The sequence below is a fragment of the Mus musculus genome, chromosome 17 (genome assembly GCF_000001635.26).
Source record: "Mus musculus strain C57BL/6J chromosome 17, GRCm38.p6 C57BL/6J".
Classification (NCBI taxonomy): domain Eukaryota; kingdom Metazoa; phylum Chordata; class Mammalia; order Rodentia; family Muridae; genus Mus; species Mus musculus.
The window spans coordinates 44,972,416-44,991,319 of NC_000083.6; the positions used below are offsets into that span (position 1 = coordinate 44,972,416).

At 40.9% G+C, this 18,904-nt stretch overlaps 1 protein-coding gene across 8 annotated transcripts in view; it reads left to right on the forward strand.

The window, feature by feature from the left end:
* The window catches only part of Supt3 (SPT3, SAGA and STAGA complex component), a 342,177-nt gene that overhangs the window by 195,298 nt on the left and 127,975 nt on the right, over window positions 1-18,904 (forward strand). The gene's annotated exons all lie outside the window — the stretch shown is intronic.

Here is an 18,904-nt window from a genome sequence, read left to right on the forward strand (position 1 = left end):
CAAATTATTATATGCTTGTCTACTCTCTGCACAAAAATGAAAATATCCTTAATGGAAAGCTGTCTTAGTCAGGGTTTCTATTCCTGCACAAACATCATATCATGACCAAGAAGGGGAGGAAAGGGCTTATTCGGCTTACACCTCCATACTGCTGCTCATCACCAAGGAAGTCAGGACTGGAACTCAAGCATGTCAGGAAGCAGGAGCTGATGCAGAGGCCATGGAGGGATGCTTTTTAGTGGCTTGCTCCCCTGGCTTGGTCAGCCTGCTCTCTTATAGAACTCAAGACTACCAGCCCAGAGATGGTCCCACCCACAAGGGGCCTTTCCCCCTTGATCACTAATTGAGAAAATGCCTTACAGTTGGATCTCATGGAGGCATTTCCTCAACTGAAGCTCCTTTCTCTGTGATAACTCCAGCTGTGTCAAGTTGACACAAAACTAGCCAGTACAAAAGCCAAGCTACATTTTTATTCTACTTTCTAATATTTTTATTAACTTGTTTATATTTGTGTTTTATCATGTAAAATAATTTTGGACGAATGTTCATGACTCAGGATGATCTTATAGATATACTTATAGATATTTCAAATGAAAGTGTTCTTTCTGTGTCTTTCTCTTTCCCTCAGCCTCTCTCTGACTCTGTCCCGGATATCTCTTTTTATCTTTCCTTTCTCTGTCTGCGCCTGTCTCTGCTTGAAACCGTGTGTATTAACCCATAAGCATGGTATTGCTGACAAGGCAGCACTCAGAGCTCCTCTTTCCTATCTGTAGCTGTGGGTGTCAAGGCCTGCTGTGTGGAGGAGCCTCAGATCCAGTGCTGAATCAAGCAAGCGGCCTGGCGCAGCGCGGTGGGGTGGAGCTCTGTCACGCTCTACTTGAGCTGCTTCGTTTGTTTTAATATGTCTCAAGCAAACGGTATTCACAAAAGATGGCTTTTCCTAAAAAATATAAGTGCCAAATATAGTTTCCTGTCAAACATTCTTATTGCGGTTATTAGATTTTGGTCGTTTCATCAACATATATATTTTCTACATTATGTAGTTACTCATTTGAATTGTTTAACTGTGGGTATTTGTATCTCAAGGGCAGCACAATTGCGAGAACTACTACAGTCAGGAGGGAAATGCTGGGAAGAGTGAGGTTTGGGGGGACTGTGCTTCACTTGTTTTTATTTGTGCTGTTCTGTCTGCACTGAGCACTGAGCAGTGAAGGTGCTTTCCTAGACTACAGCATCTGTCAAACAGTAACCACGCCCCTGCCCTGACTGTAACCACGCCCCTGCCCTGACTGTAACCATGCCCCAGCCCTTACTAGCAGCTGGCTTAAGCCCTGAATTGGCCTCACTGTGGTAGGTTTCGGTCCATTGCCAGTGGGCAGTAAAGATAGTAGGCAGGCAGGAAAGTCAGAAAATGCTGCTCTAAATCCTGTGGGTCCTGTAGGTCCTTTTGTTTTCATTGGTTTCAATAAATACATATCAGTGATATTTGGTATTGTAAGACCCCATGGTAACAGTATGTTTGTAAGACAATGCAAAACTGATTTTATGATACTGTAGACATCATCCTCCCCAACAACAAGTATTCTCAGTCTTTTCTGCAGTACAGACCGGATACTGCAGGACCTTATAGACATTTTATAGCGCTAGGCCAACATATTCCCAAGCCCTACTCTCCTCTAGCTTCTGGTAAACACCATTCCATTCTCTATATGATTTCAAGATTTCTCTTGTGAGCCTGAGTGAAAGCATACAATATTACCTTACTTCTCTTAATGTGAAGTCCTCTAGGCTTATGCAAATGTGAGGATTTCCATTCTGCCAACCAAACAATATTCTAAGTGTGTTATTGCTACTTCTCCAATGCGGTGCCCACACAGGAAGAAAGACAGAGAATAGTTGTCATTGGGGAGGATGGTGCAAACATGTCAGAAAATCAGCTTTACTTGTCTTACAAACATACCGTTACCTTAGGGTCCTATAGTGCCACTGTTATGTATTTAAGAGCAGTCAAAACCCATTAAAAAGTATTCTTGGGAAACCCCATTCTTTCCAAGTGTCTATGTGTGTATGAGAGTTACCCTCTCCACATGACCAGATGCCTGACAAGAAGCAGCTTAAGAGAGGACTGAGGGAAGAACATCCATAACAACAACATGGCAGTGGGAACCTGAAGCCTCTGGTTTCATCATGCCCCATGGTCATGAAAAGGGAGAGATGAGAGCAGACAGTAGGGAGCCTTTCTCCTGTTTCAGTTTTTCTCTCTGAGCTCCCAGCCCATGGTACGGTGTCACCCACTCTTCAGTTAAACCTCTTTGGGAACTCCAAAGTAATTCCTAAGCCACCCAAGTGGACCATGAAAATTAACCAGTGTATATATGTGTGTTTACTTACAAATATATAATTGTGTATTTGTATAGGCATATGCATATATTTTACCAGTCATATGTTTATGTATATACTATATATGTACTTATCTATATAAATATACTCACAAGGGTAGCATCTTTGTATATCCTTTCATTCCATTTTTACAGCTAATACTGTTTCATGGAAGTGATTCCATATCAATATTAAGTGTCAGCTGAACACAATCTGGAATCATCTAGGGAGAGAGTAATAATGAGGGACTGTGGGGATGTCTATGAGAAACTATCTTATGCTCATTACTGTAGAAAGCCCATGCAGGGTAGCTGGTGCAATTCCCTGAGCAGCGAGTCCTGAGCTCAGAAGGGTGAAAGCGAATGCAGCTGCATGGAAACAGTACACAGTCATTTGCTGTTGCTGGGCTCCACTTGGGATGTCATCTGACCAACTGCTTAAGGGTCTTGGAGCTTTGACCTCTGACAGTTACTGGAGCTGAAATCTGTAAAGCCCCTTGCCTCTTACGTGGTTTTTGCCAGAGTGATCACAGTGACAGGAATAAAGCTAGGGCAGAACTATACTATGTAAGTCTAGAATACTCTTTCAGACAGTTTCTGTTGAGTCAAGATGGATTCTAATATGTTGGTGTTTCCATCTAGTGTTTTGCCATTTATTAGGTAGAGTTTTCCCTTAGTGACTGAGAATGCCAATTGAAATCAGTTTTACTGAGTTTCCACTTGGATTTTCTTCTGAGTGCTCCACACTTCTGTTCCTTCTCTTTCAAGGATTTTCTTGCTATTGTTATACATGTTTAGTTTCTGGCACATATCCATCATCCAGTAAGTATTTGGGTATTTTACTGTAAAGTATCCATGCTGCTCTTTTTCTGTGGCTCATAAATTGACTGAAAAAGCAGTTGCAACAAGCTCTTAGTGATGACAGCAGGGTAGACACAAGAGTATAGCTGTTTAGATAGACTGTTTTAAAAGCACGTTGGTTCAGTTTGGTCTATTTCTTGCATGCTGACATTAGACAAAGTTATTTCAGGCAAATCTTAATGAAGAATATGACAACAGTTGATATTTCTAGTGTTAAATGGGAAAACTTAAACATTGTGTCTATATGTATATGTCATGTACACGTGTGTACCTTCATAAGTGTCAAATGTTCACAGCCTCATTAAGTTCAAGTACATGACTCCCTCATAGACAAGGTACTTTTGGGGTTATGACAATGTTTTAGGAGAATTTTGAAGGCTTAATACTTTGATATTTTTGGCTTCATGATGGTGCTTACCCCCCTTGTATCCCAGCATACACACACAAAAACCAAGTTCCCAAATTAATGAGGAGGAAGTAGTTTCATTTCTTCTAATAGTGACTCCCCGAGTGTGGTCCCCACAGATCGTGGATGGTCTCCCAGGAGTCTCTGGGTGGTCTACCAGCTGGTTCTTAAAATTCTAGGGTTTACAATATAACTGTGTCTGTAGTCTGTTTTATAGCATGGATTAATAATTTACTCAGGACATTTCTAAAGTGTTTTCTCAGATGCCATGCTTCCCATGAATAATGACGGAGTTTCTTCCCGCTGGTATGGTGGCTATAGGTGCAATTGCTGGGACTCATTTTTCCTCTCATGAACTAATCCACAATGTGAAATTGAGAACTGCTGTCTCAGAGTAATCAAACTGTGTTTATATGATTATAAAAGCCTGGAGAAGTGCATCAGTGGCAATTTGAAGTACTAAAATTATTATTTATTTTTAAAACTGAAACCCTAGTTTGCATGTTTTAAAAATGAGTCTTTATTTGGCCAGAAAGCAATGGCTCTATTTCCAAACTGGAAACTCTGTCATCCAAGAGCCTAAAAGCAATGAATCTAGTCTAAGACAGCGTTTTTCAGCTGACAGCCTGTGCTTACCTGCCCTGAAGCCAGGCCAGGGTTTTTTGGGTTTTTTTTTTTTTTGTTTGTTTTGTTTTTTCTGGATTCTACCATCTACTAACTGTGAGTGCTTGATCAAGATATTTCAATCTCATTCTTTTCTTAGTACTGAGATGTTAGAAGGTTTGTTAAGCCATGTTTAAGTTCTTGGTATATAGTGCAGGCACATTCACTCATTACTATCACATCAAGTGATAGCTCTAATGTAGTTGCCAGTGTAAATGACAATATGCATCTGAGTCTGATTGCATGGTAGTGATGGAGCTAGGGAGGGATGCTCACTTTAACATCCAGTGCCATCCTTTACGAACCCAGTCATGCTCTGGAAGATGCGGGTGTTGGTACACACACATAATGCCAGCATTCAGTAAGTTGAGGCAAGAATATTATGAGTTTGATTCCAGTCTGTGAAATACAATGAGGCTGTCTCAAAAACAAACAAATACAACAAAACAAGAGTAGTCTTCTGGGCCTCCTGAGAAGTAGGGGTTAGGAAAGAGTTAAGAGAGACCTGTGTTCAGTGTTAAAAGGTGGTTGACCTTAGCTTTACTCTTTGGGGAAGTTGGTTCCGAGGTTGAATGAGCTGTGGGCCCATAGCAGAGAAATGGTTAGGTGGGAAGAATAAGAGGTTTGAACAGGGACAGAAGAGATGAATAAATAGACCTCCACCTTTAAGACTCATTCTACCAATCTGAACACTGCTTGTATTTACTACTACAAATGGAATTTTGGATGGAGCGATGGATGAAAGGAGATTGGCACTTGCTCTGCCTTTCTCAGGCTGAGGAAAGCTACTCTGATTAGAACCTATAGAAATATGAATAGAGGCTTTCCTTCTGTGTGTTCACGTATGTGTACATGTCTGTGTAGTCACGTGTACACATGAGGGTGAAGGGCAGACATTGGTATTGGATTCTTCTTCACTTCAATTGTTTGCTCCCTTGTGTTTTGAGACACATCTCTCCACTGCCTAGTACTGCTAGTTTAGCTATGCATGGTACAGTTCCATCTGTTTTCTAAGTAAGCTAATGGAATTTCAGAACAAGAACACCATAGTAAAATAATTATTAATTCCCTCCTCTAAATTTAGCATTTCATTATTTTGTTGCTTTTTACTTACAACAGTTCATCCCTTCCTAAAGTGGACTTGAAATGTTTACACAGTGCATATGCGCATGTCAAACCCATCTGTAGCGGAAATGGAATGCTTTCTTGTTACAGTGTTGTCACTTTAGTGCATCCTGCCTTTTGACTTTTTGATCCAATGTAATTAAATAATAGATTTTATTTCATAACTTTTCAGAAGCAATTAAAAAAATTCTATTCATCAGGCTTGTTTATTTTGTCTTGTGCCTTCTCAGAGTTTAAATAAGTCCCTGTCTCTCCACACTGGAGAGACATGAAGCAGCCCTTTCATGTCAGTGGCCTTGGCAATGAACATTAAATTAAAAATTATACTTTAGAAAACGGAAGCATGGTATTCTTTAGAAATATCTAGGAGTTCAATCTAGCATAGGTGAAATGATACTTTGGAAATAGAGCTTTTAATAGCTATTTGATTATTTAAAGATCAGTTCCATGAAAAGTATACACACCAGGGAACTGTAATTTAATGCATTTCCAACTTGGTCTTTTGGTCTTCATCAAAGAAAATTTGTTTTTTAAACCATGCATAATAGGTGTATGTGTGTTATGTGTGAACATAACTCACACACACACACAAACACACACATACACACAGTACAGCCATGAGTACATGTGTGCTCACATGTGGGTAGTGCTGCATGTTGGATATCTTTATCGCCAGCTCTCTGTCTTATTTATTGAGCCAGGACCTCTCATTGAACCCAGAGCTTGCCATTTTGGCTGACCGGGAAGTCTCAGTAATCCTGTCTTGACAAGGTCATCACCCTCTACCTCAAGTTGAGATTATAGGGTTGCCAATGCACCTGGCTTTTACCTGAGTACTAGTGACCGAAACTTAGTTACTTATGATTACACAAAAGATACTTTATGTATATAGTCATCTTCCTAGCCCTTGATGTCAGTCATAGGTGTTCATATGTATACACCCATACATACATGTGAGCACACATACATGCAGATACTCTTTATACTTACTTATTTGAAAAAGAAACAGCATATTATAAGGTAGAGAGGTCAACTTAAGACCTTGTACTGGCTAGTTTTGTGTCAAGTTGACACAGCTGGAGTTATCACAGAGAAAGGAGCTTCAGTTGAGGAAATGCCTCCATGAGATCCAACTGTAAGGCATTTTCTCAATTAGTGATCAAGGGGGAAAGGCCCCTTGTGGGTGGGACCATCTCTGGGCTGGTAGTCTTGAGTTCTATAAGAGAGCAGGCTGACCAAGCCAGGGGAGCAAGCCAGTAAAGAACATTTCCTCCATGGCCTCTGCATCAGCTCCCTGCTTCCTGACCTGCTTGAGTTCCAGTTCTGACTTCCTTTGGTGATGAACAGTAGTATGGAAGTGTAAGCTGAATAAACCCTTTCCTCCCCAACTTGTTTCTTGGTCATGATGTTTGTGCAGGAACAGAAACCCTGACTAAGACAGACCTCTACACTTAAATGCTCACACAGGCATGTGCACTGAAGCATATGTGCATGCATCACATTCACAGAGAAGGAAAGAAGGAAGAGAGGTGGGGAGATAGAGAGAGAGGGGGGAGAGGGAGGGAGGGAGGGAGGGAGGGAGAGAGAGAGAGAGAGAGAGAGAGAGAGAGAGAGAGAGAGAGAGAGAGAGAGAGAGAGAATATGAATCTAAAATATGTCAGGCATCCTGTAGTGTACTCAGCAAGTCCTGGTTTATTCTTGTTACTTGTTATTGGTGCTGCCCTTTCTTAAATTAACTCTTGGAATCTGGAATTACAGTTTTCATCACTGGACCACATTGTTTATTTGGTAGCGGACACTTCCCACCCATTTCTATTTTTAAATTCTCTCAACAGAAATAATTTTTAAAGGGGATGAAAAGCATCTCCTTTAGGCAGCTGGGGCCTAGATTTGAAGTGTCACATGGTTCTGGATATGTTCAGTTCATCCCTCCAATCCTCTTTGTGTCCTTCATCCTAATCAAGTCCCTCTCAGCATATCCCTCATGCCCTCTGCCTTCTGACTGACTGACCCAGAAGAGTCACCAGGGAGATCTAAAAGTTTGAATGTCTGGTCATGGTGGTTGTATCCCTACCAGCTAACCCTGTCTGACTTCCAGCACAGGTGACTTCTGTCAGCCCTTACTCCTTAAGCCTAGGATTTCTGTTTTTGTTAGACCTGTATGCTAAGCATGGTGGGCGGGGCCAGCCATAGCTGCTTCTCTGGCCCCTTTTTGCATACTTTTAGTTACTCTGGTTAGTTCTTTGCCAGTATTCTCTACTGCACTGCCTATTTTTCTCCAAAAGTCTGATAAGTAGGTAAATAAACAAAAAAATAAATAAACAAGCAAATAAAATCTCTTACAGAGTCAGTCTTAACAATGCCTAGATACACATAGATTAGTTGGGATTCAGCCAGATAAAATTTGAAAACTGCGATTTTCTTCATATCCTGATTAAAGACCAGTAGGCACAGTGTAGTTTGTCCCTGGGGCAGAAGTGCATCAGATGGTTTCACAGCACTGACTAATTGGCAACGAGCAGGTACATTCTAGGGACACTTTTAGATCGTGTACATCACTGTCTTTGATATCAGTCTAGTATAATTTTGCAGCCCTGTGAGCCTAATACATCTCTCCATGCCACACTTAAGTTCTGGTCTTCTAAGTGCCTTGCTTTCTAGCACAAGCTCATTCAAGAGTGTGATTTTGATTACAGTCATAGTACCTGCCATAATGTATTGTACCCTGTCACTAAATGTGAACAGCCTTAAGCTTATAAGGCCTGTTAATGTTAGAGATTTTCCTTTTTCCCCGATTTTCTTATAGACTCGTGCATTTGCTTACTTGCTTTGCTTTGCTTTGCTTTGCTTTGCTTTGCTTTGCTTTGCTTTGCTTTGCTTCTAATTCGCATGATTTTCAGTTCTCAGCTCCTGACCTGTGTTCTGGGTATTCGGTAACTCTGTAGTGGATGAACAAACCAGAGACTAGTGTTCAATTTAACAGACATATCTTTTAATCTACATGCTTATTTATTTCCTTTTGGCCTTATCCGTAACACTGCAGTTGAAGATTCAGCCTCTGTCAACTCACTTTCCTGGTAATCCAGGAAAAAAGTAAACAACATTGGGTTAAAGTTGTAGGCATTTTCTTTTCCCAACATTTTTTTTTAACTCATTTATTTATGTTAACACCCCTGAATGAAACAGGTTCTGGGCTGCTTAGTTTGTCTTGGTTACATCAGCACAGTCTCCATGACATGCACACGGTGGGACACAGACACCCTCATGCTGGCCTTCTTCCTCTTTGCATCCTCTGCTTCTGCCTCACAACCATTAGTCCTCATGAGTGCTTCTTCTTGTTGCCTAAATGAAATTTGACTTCAGACCTATATGAGGCAATGAGGAGCTTCATCCTGGGAGGGAAGCCTTTTACTTGCAGAGAGTTCCTTCAACCATGAAATGCTAGGGCTGAGCTAGCTGAAGGCTTCAAAGGCACCCTGGTAGCACCACAGGGTAAGGTGTGGCTCTCAGTCTCCCTAATGCTGCAACCCTTTAATACAGTTCCTCATGTTATTATGATACCCAAGCATAAATTTACTTCTATTGCTACTTCACAACTGGAATTTTGCTACTGTAATGAATCATAATGTAAATATCTGTGTTTTCTAGTGCTATAAGGAAACCCATGTGAAAGTGCCATTCAACCTCCAAAGGTGGTGAGAACCACTGCCTGGAATAGGAGGGCCACCCCTTCTGACTTGGAAGGCTGGGGGAATTCTACCCTCTGTGTGATGGTGTGAATACTGTTGGGGCTTTAGTAGTATATCCTTATTTGAATGACTCCTAGAACAATATCCCCATTTTGTTTTTCATTACCCAAAGCGAAACATTTTCTCAACTACATATTTTGAGTATAATCTCTTCTCGTTTCTTGTGTACATTGTTGCTTCCAGCTGCCCCAGCTGAGAGGGGGGTCATTGCTAAGCAATACCTTGCACTCTGTGCTCATACTGCCTTATTTCCATCGATCTTTACAGTGATGAGAGCATTCTGTTATCTAACCTTTTTATTCCCTGAGTCCTTCTTAACATTCTGATGGTGAGGATATTAAGGAAGGCTGACATTAGGAACCTGACTTTGCAGCTAGCTTTACATACACTGCATGTAATATGATGAAAGTATATACAATATATATCATTTTTCCTATCTAAGCAGTCTTTGGACATGAAATTTGCATAGGGGCTGTCTTCTCTGAGAGGCTGAAAAGGAAGCATACACAAATCACATCTATCCATTAAAAGCTGAAAACAAAGGCCAGGTGGAAAGCAGAGCCTAGTGTCTCTTCATTCAGTGGGGACTCCAGTACTGTGAGGCCATTTTACAACTGTCTTTGGCTTTCAAATTTATCTAGAACTATTGGGTAGGAGCCTCAAGTAATTAACTATCACCTGCTGATTTGTGTATCATGGTAAATAGTTTATGCTTACTACTAAGACAGGCCTGACCCTGTACTTCCTCCTGTATCCCCAGTTACTTTGGCTGGTTGGTATTCCCACTCGAATGGCTAAGTGGATTTTAAGTGGATTCACTGTGCCCCTGACTAACGTCTTCATCTCATCAAGTTCATTTCTATGATTCTTTTTTTATTAGGTATTTATTTCATTTACATTTCTAATGCTATCCCAAAAGTACCCCCCCACATTCCCCCCCACTCCCCCTCCCACTCCCACTTCTTGGCCCTGCCGTTCCCCTGTACTGAGTCAGATAAAGTTTGCACGACCAATGGGCCTCTCTTTCCACTGATGGCCAGCTAGGCCATCTTCTGATTCATATGCAGCTAGAGACACGAGCTCTGGGGAGTACTGGGTAGTTCATATTGTTGTTCCACCTATAGGGTTGCAGATCCCTTTAGCTCCTTGGTTACTTTCTCTAGCTCCTCCATTGGGGGCCCTGTGATCCATCCAATAGCTGACTGTGAGCATCCACTTCTGTGTTTGCTAGGCCCCGGCATAGTCTCACAAGAGACAGCTATATCTGGGTCCTTTCAGCAAAATCTTGCTAGTGTATGCAATGGTGTCAGCGTTTGGAAGCTGATTATGGGATGGATCCCCGGATATGGCAGTCTCTAGATGGTCCATCCTTTCGTCTCAGCTCCAAACTGTGTCTCTGTAACTCCTTCGATGGGTGTTTTGTTCCCGATTCTAAGGGGCAAAGTGTCCACACTTTGGTTTTCGTTCTTCTTGAGTTTCATGTGTTTAGCAAATTGTATCTTATATCTTGGGTATTCTAAGTTTCTGGGCTAATATCCACTTACCAGTGAGTACATATTGTGTGAGTTCTTTTGTGATTGTGTTACCTCACTCAGGATGATGCCCTCCAGGTCCATCCATTTGCCTAGGAATTTCATAAATTCATTCTTTTTAATAGCTGAGTAGTATTCCATTGTGTAAATGGACCATTCGGGCTCCAGACATTTTTATGATTCTTAATCTCTTTACTCACTGATGCAAGCATTTAATTATAGAGCCAATCATAAACTACACCTTATAAATGCAGGAACTGAAAATTAAAAGCAAAAGACTCTTCGCCCATTAGTATTCACCCCCCCTTTAGTTCCTACGTGCCAAACCTTACAATCAGAAAAGCTTTCTACTTAAAATTAGAGCTACAAAACCTTATGCACATTAAGGTCTGCATTATATTTCAGGGACAGTGACTTACATGAAAAATCATTAGAACAATTACTTCTTTATTAAAAGAACCCAATCTAATTTTTCCTTCTAAATTGAAATTACAGTTAACTTGTACCTTGTGAGCAGCTGTGGCAGTGACCCAAGCCTGTGTTTCATGTGTATGTGTGTATGTGTGTTGACCTGAGCGTGCAAGTGTTCTTTACTTGGCTCTGTGTGTGTTCTTTTCACACCTTGGTTTTGGTAAAGTAAGTGAAAACGTTCAAGAATAATCCAACAGTAGCTTTTACTCTTTATGAATACTAAAAGTTAGAAACTTCTTACGCTACCATAAAAATCTCAATTCTAATTTCTAAGTCAACTTCTGGCATTTATCTGAGACTTACTATATGAATGGCATTATCTCATGTAAGCGTCATGAGAGTGAAAATGTCAGAATGCTTTATAGAAACTGTCCCTGGCTCTTGTGGCTCCTTAGTCATATGCCTGTGAGATGGATCACGCATTGCAGTAGCACAAAGATGACCCAGTGAGCTAGGCAGTATTTGTAAAAAAAAAATTAATAATCTCAGTGTTCTGCGGTGTTCCTCAGGCCATACCGTACCAGCATGGTAAGCCACACTGTAACTGAGTGTCTGTGCAGGCTCCTGTCCTCTGCCTGTAACTGCTGCTGAGTCTCAGAAGCAGAAACTGCACTTGGGAAAGTCTAAAGCTGCCACTTTCTCCATATAGTTTCTTAATGATAGTCAGTATTATAAGACAGAGTTTGCCAAACCTAGAGGAATAGCAGTGTCGTGTCTGAGATGGCCTTGCTCCTTCCAGGCAGTATTCATCCATGTCCTTTCCCTTGCCATTTGGGAAGCTTGCTCATTAGTCTATTGAACTCTGGTGGAAGCACACCATAGGTCTGTGTTTACCCTGAACTTTCTAGAGAAAACTAAATCAGACTATCTTGTGAAAATCCACAAGTACGCCAAAAAGAAGAATTGCAGCCTTTATCTGTTCCACTTTTGTCCTGGGAAGTAATAGTTGCATCTCCATGTCTGTGAGACTTTAGAAAGAGCCATGGGAGTGTCTGCAGATGTGACCACTGCCCCAGAAGGTGAGCACGGACTGTAGGCCACCAAAAGTTTGGAAATGTTAAGAAATGAAAATGACGTCAAGTCTGCATCTTGGGGTTTCAACAAGCGTCACTTTCCAGTTACAGGGTGGCCTGAAGACAGGTCAGGGTAGGCATGATCTCCTTGCAAGTTCATTATATGTTCATTTAAACAACTAAATTCACTGTATTTTACTCTCAGTGGTTAATTTTCTTAAAGTAATAAGCTGCAGAGCTGTCCCAGCAATTAAGGGTACTTGTTCCATGCAGAAGATCAGGTTTGGTTCCCAGCACCCCTGCAGCAGTTCACAAATGTCTGGGTCCAGCACTCTTTTCTGGGTTCCACCATGCTGGGCCAGCTTGTGAGATGTACTAGATACCTACAGGCAAACCACTCATTTGCTTAAAGTCAAATAAATGTGTATTTTCCTAATTAATGACACCAAGCCAGCCATACAGCATTTGTCTTTGTTTTATTTGCTGTCACTGTGGTAAAATACTCTGACAAAAAAACCTTCAGGGAGAGAGAAAGTTTGATGCTCATGGTTCCATGTTGCAGCACCTCACTGTGGAAAGTCAAGGGGGTCGGAACCTGAAGCAGCTGCTGCGGCCACAGGAGCAGAGAGCACCGAGTCAGTGCGGCATGCTAGGGCTCTGCTTGTTCTCTTCTTGCTCAGGCCAGGCCAGCTCAAGGTGGGCCGTCCACCTTCATTATCCCAAATAATTAAAAATAGAACAAAAAAGAAGCACTCTTACAAGTGTACCTAGAGGTCAGCCTATCCTAGAAACTTCCTCACGGAGATTCCCTTTCCAAGTGACTCTAGATGTGTTAAGGTAACAACTGAAACCAAGTATCACAGTACTTGAACTGAAATCTAGCTCAGAATATTCAAGTTTAGCACAGAGTTCAGTAATGTATATTATCAGCTAAAATATACTATATTACTTTTAAAATTTGAAAAAAAAATCCTAAAATAGTTTAGACTTGAAAGTTTCTTATAAATACCTCATTTGCAATGTAAGAGAAAACTCTAATAGTTACTGCCTGCCCAACTACTTTCTCATTTAAATATGAGTAACCAAAAATTTCACTATCCTGCTGTCTTCACTCAATAATACATAGTCATTGCAGATTAGAAATTTCAAAGTCATTGCAGGCCCACGTGGATTGTAGCTTGTCAGGTCCTTACTTTAGGATATGTGTTTGTTTATACACATGCGCTTATATATGAATTCTTCTGGTCCCAAGGTACTTACAATTATAGCTTCATCACATTGTTAAACACTTAAATGTGTTTGACTTACTAAGAATGAGACTCTAAAAAATTTATACACATCTTTCATCAATTTAGAACATTTTTTGTTTCAAAGGTCTAAGAGCAGAAGACAGTCACCAGTGAAGAAAAGGTGCCAAGGTGGGAAGCTACTATCTCATTTCTCCTCTACCTGTAGGATTCTGAAGGACGGCTTTGTCCAGCAGCAAATGTGATTCTTTTCTCAGACTTGATTCTCGCTGCTTAGGTCTATGAGAACCACTAACTTGGATATTTTCAGACATTTTTCTTTTCTCCTTTCTTGGCAACTGTTCATTTGTCAGCAATGAAAATGTTTTGTGAGACAAACTTAGACGCTCTTTCCACTTGAAATAGGCTTAGCTCCTATAAAATAATCAATGGTTGAAAATGCATGTCACACACTCTACTGAGCATAGTAGCTTCACCACACAGTTTACAGTGTTGCTGTTCCTGAGAGAGAGAGAGAGAGAGAGAGAGAGAGAGAGAGAGAGAGAGATCTCCTCTGTGTAGACCAGGCTGACCTTCCAGGTGCTAGGATTAAAGGCATGTGCCACCACTGCCTGGCTAAGAAAATAAATTCTAAACAGAAATTTGATTATCATGGCTAAGCCATTGACAAATATTCACGTATACAGTCCTTTAAGTAAGTCCCAGCTTTATATTCAGCAGAAAATGCAATTGATCAGCAAAATCTAAAGGAGAGAAAATGGTGGTTAAACTCAGAGCCTCTGAGATCACTACATCACCAGTAGTGATGTAAGTCATAGTAAGTTTGCAACAGGTAAAGCATAGAATAAAGCAGTGTAAGTTTATCCCAGTAGATTCACTTAAGTGGCTGCTAGTAGATGCAGGTTTGGCTGTTGGAAGCAGTCTGGGGAAGTCTCTCCAGTTGTTATGAAGCCTAAAGTGCATTTGACTTTTGTTGTCACATACTTTTCAGAAATAGTTTTAACCACAATTAATATTTATATGTGGACCATACAAAGTGGTACTCGGTATATAATAACTGTTACTCCTAGGATGGTGGTTGCAGCTGGTGAATCCATGATGTGTAACCATTTGGAGACACTGACATGTAGAAGCTGGTCAATAAAAATCCCCAAAGGCCTGAATTAGGATAAACACTATGGAGTAGAGAGAACGTTCCCAGCCCTGGGCTGATCAAGAACATACCCAACATTGCTGAGAATGTTATAAAGTAGAGAAAACTCCCAAATGTTAATATCATTGGCAAAAGTGAGAAATCGAAACATTTATCTGTAGGATTAAAGATTAAAGTGGATGCTGTACATACCATAGTCTTCAAACCGGGAAACTGAGGCAGGAGGATCAAGTTCAAAATTAGCTTTGCTTATATATTTGGGTTCTAGGACAGCATTTGGTACAAACAAAAGAAGAAAAAGGAATAAAACACTTGAAATGGCATGCATGCATTGCATTTTCTGCTGAATATAAAGCTGGTACTTATCTATATGATTTTATATTGAACCCTTTAATATGGCCAGCCTACCAATAATGAGCTTTAATGTTAGATGAATTTTTATTTTTATTTTCTAATAGTTGCTAAGAGCACAATCATCTATTTTCTAAATAAAAATCTTTATCATATCAGAAGCAATTAAGACACTTTGAACTACTCTCATGGTAGAATTATATTGTCTTTCTGCAGAATATTTTACCAAGTTGCTATATACCAATTTTAACAAGTTATGAGAAATCAGGTGGTTATTAAACTAGCCACTAGACTTAAATTATTGGTCTACACCATAATTTCTAACATATTTTATACAATTAAATATTGCTTGTGAAAAATGGAGTGTTATTTCATAGTGCTTTAATTACTGCCAGAAAAATATAACTTGCATTTATTTTTACAAATTAAGAATCCAAATCTTTTAGTAAGAGTAGAAATCAAGGCCCAGTGAGATGGCTCAGTTAGGTGAAGGGCCTTGTCACCAAGACTGACACCCTGAGTTTAATCTCTGGGTCACGTGTGGTGAGAGGAGAGAAGCAGCTCCTGCCGTGGCCCTCAGCTTCCTCACGCACAATTAGGTAAGAAAGAGCTGTCGCATTGGCATCTATGTATACATTACTGGCCTGGACCTGCATATCAGAGAACATGTGGCTTCTGAGTTTGGGTCACCTGACTTTTATACCTGAAAAGAGACCAAGAGAAGTAAAGAAAAACTTGGTGATGAGGAAGGATGGAGTGCGTAGGACATGTGGGACATGAAAGAGGAAATGGGTCCTGGCTATGGGAAAGTTATAAGTGGAACTTAGGGGTAGCAGAGAGAATGGGGGAAGGGGAAGAGAAACACTGAAACACATTGTTGAAAATGATAATGATATTTAATCCCATGTATGCAAATTTTTAAAATAAAAATATACTTAAATTTTAGAGTACACAATCTTTCTCACTGAAAGTCTCAGGAGCATTTCTGATATCAGTGCCCTTCTTTTCATTAATGCAGTGACCATGAGTGTCCACTCATGCATCTGAAGTGCCAACATGCCAACCTGTGTCTCATACCATTAACGAAGATCACTTTCCTTGTGTTGGTAGGCACTGGCAGACATTTTAGTTGAGTAAGCCAGTGTGCAATATGTGTGTTCATGTGGATCACTTTAAGCTACTAAGTTCCTTTCCTTCCTTGCTAGAGAGGATATGAGCAATTAGGAGTGGTAATTCTAGTGCCCAGAACACATTAGTCCTAGGCAGACCCAGAGCATAGTAACTAGACAGAGCCAGAGGCATTGGGAATGCTCATACTGTGGGTGGTAGGATGTAGACCTTTAGCTGAGAGAAGTTAGAAAAGCCCATGGTGAGCTGGTGTGGAAGTGGCATGAGCTTTTAATCCCAGTACTCCGGAGGCAGAAGCAAACAGATCTCTGAATTCAGGGCCAGCCTAGACAAAAGTAGGCCAACCAGATGACATTAAGAGACCCTATCTCTTTTTTTTCTCCTCTTGAACCCTCCACGACCCCCCTTGCCCAACCTCCCATCTGTCCTGATGCCCTAATCCACTCCTCTTGCATTTCTCTTCAGAAAAGAGCAGGTCTCCCATGGATATCAACCAAACAGGGCATATTAAGTTTCACTATGACTAGGCACCTCCCTTCTCCTTGTATTATTAAGTCTGGAAAAGGCACCTAGTGTGAGAAAAATAGTCCCCAAAACAGGCAAGAGTCAGAGGCAGCCCCTGCTCTCACTGTTAGAAGTCCTACATAGAAGACCAAGCTATACACACATGCAGAGGGCCTAGGTCAGTCCCATGCAGACTCCCTGTTTGGTAGTTTGGTCTCTGTGAGCCCCAGTCTGAGTATGGCAGCATGACATTAGGAATAAATTTCTATCCTAGGTCTCTGGGCTATCCAGCCTTGGCCCTGACCCTCCAGGCAATGTCAAGGGCACTCATTGCATAGGTATCAAGCTAGACCAGTCATTGGTTGACCACTCAGACAATTTCTGTGCCACCTTTACCCCAGCACATCTTATAGGCAGGACAAATTGTAGGTTGAAGGTTTGTGGCTGGGTTGGTGTCCCAGCCCCTCCACTGGAAATCTTTCTTGGTTACAGGAGATGACCAGTTCAGGCTTAGGATCGCCCATTGCTAGGAGTCTTAGCTAGGGTCACCCTCATAGATTCCTGGGAGTTTCCATTGCCCTAGGTTTATAGTTTATCTGAGAGATGCTTCCTGATTCTAGTTGTCTTTCCTATATTCTCTCCCTCGCTCTCCCCCCACCTAGCCCTCCTGTTCCATTCCTCCCCACCTCACTCCAGTCCTCATTCGCTTTCCCCTTGCCAGGGAAATCCATCTAAGCATCCCTTGCTTGAGCCATCTTTGTCCCTTGGCTTTTTTGGGTATGGGGACAATAGCCCAATTATCCCTTACTTTGCAGCTAATATCCTCTTATAAGTGAGTGCATACCATGTTTGTCTTTCTGGAAAACCTGTCTTAATTTTTTAAATACAAATAAAATCCACTGATGAAATATAAAAATACTTTTTGCTTATTATAACAAATGGTTTTGGAAAATGGTACAAAATGTTGAGCTCTTCAGTCTTTGTTATTTTGTGTTTCTGGTTATTTCATTTGCAAATGTCATTTTAGAGAGTACTGTGGAGAGCTCTGGCTGTGGGTATGGACGAACCATTGACTTACTGGGGAGTCTGTTAGAGGCACATACTTCACCTGGTCCTTTGTTGGCATGAATATTCCTTATGTCTATAGTGGTTTTTGTGTAGACACTACTTCTTCACCTAAAAATCATCAAACGTCTTTATAAGCTGTCTCCTAGTTCTCTGTTCTCTGTATGTGTCCAGAGACGTGGAGATGTGGCTGGTGTTCTCCACCCTGACTGAGTGTATCTGAGACTGTGATAGAAAGATTTTTATTTGAAAAATTGATGTATAAACATTTTCCTGACATTCTAACCATTTTCAAGGGAAAGTATGTTCATGGTGAAAACTGCTAGGTTTCTTTGGGGCAAGATATATCATCTTTTCAACCCCCTCCTAAGGTTTCTTCTTAAATGGCTCACAGTTGAATTTCTATATTTAGATAGGATTCTGTTTATATACCAACTACCAGTATCCAGGAAGTCCACTGGGAAAGCCGGCACAGGAGGGGTTGAGAGTCCTTTCTATAGCCTGCTCATCCAGAGGCGGTTTGAAGCTTATTTAGTTAGCAGAATGGTTTAAACATTCATGCAGAGGTCCTTCAGCACAAATGCACCATTTAATTTCAAATAATGAAGATGGCAGTGTGGCTTTGTTAAAGAGCACTCGGGAGCCTGTGTTGTTTTACTCCGAAAAAAGGCCCATGCTGGTGGATCGATCTCTCTCTCTCTCTCTCTCCCCCCCCCCCCCGTATGTAAATGTGTTTATAATAGTTAAGATGGGAGACTTGGTTCTGTGCAATCAGCACAGTTTGATCACATTTGGAAGAACTCACAGGCACATTTTTCTCACATGTGCTCCAGCATCTTGATTTTTTTCAGATGGACCTATTTTATGTTCCTCCAACTAATCAAAATAAGAAACTGAGTCTGCCTTTGCCAAAAACTAGAACTATCGTTTTTCACATTCTTTTATTTTCCAGGTCATTTTCAAGTAAGATTATGTTTCTAGGGCTTCTGAATTCCTGAAAACTCTCGGCTTTGCAGCTCTGAAGGCCCAGATGGACATTTCAGGGGATCTAGCTTTTCAGGGGGTGTGTTTTGCCTTGTGCATCCCAGATACAGTTCACTTTTGTGTTCATGTAATTAGTGTGGAAAGAAATTAATGCCGTCCAGTATTATGATTTATGGACTGAATCCTTTAGCCACTGAAGACTTGCCAAAGCGAAAGTAATTTTTTTCCTTTGGATATTAGAAACAGCTTCTGTTTTTGTTGATCTTTAAAGTAC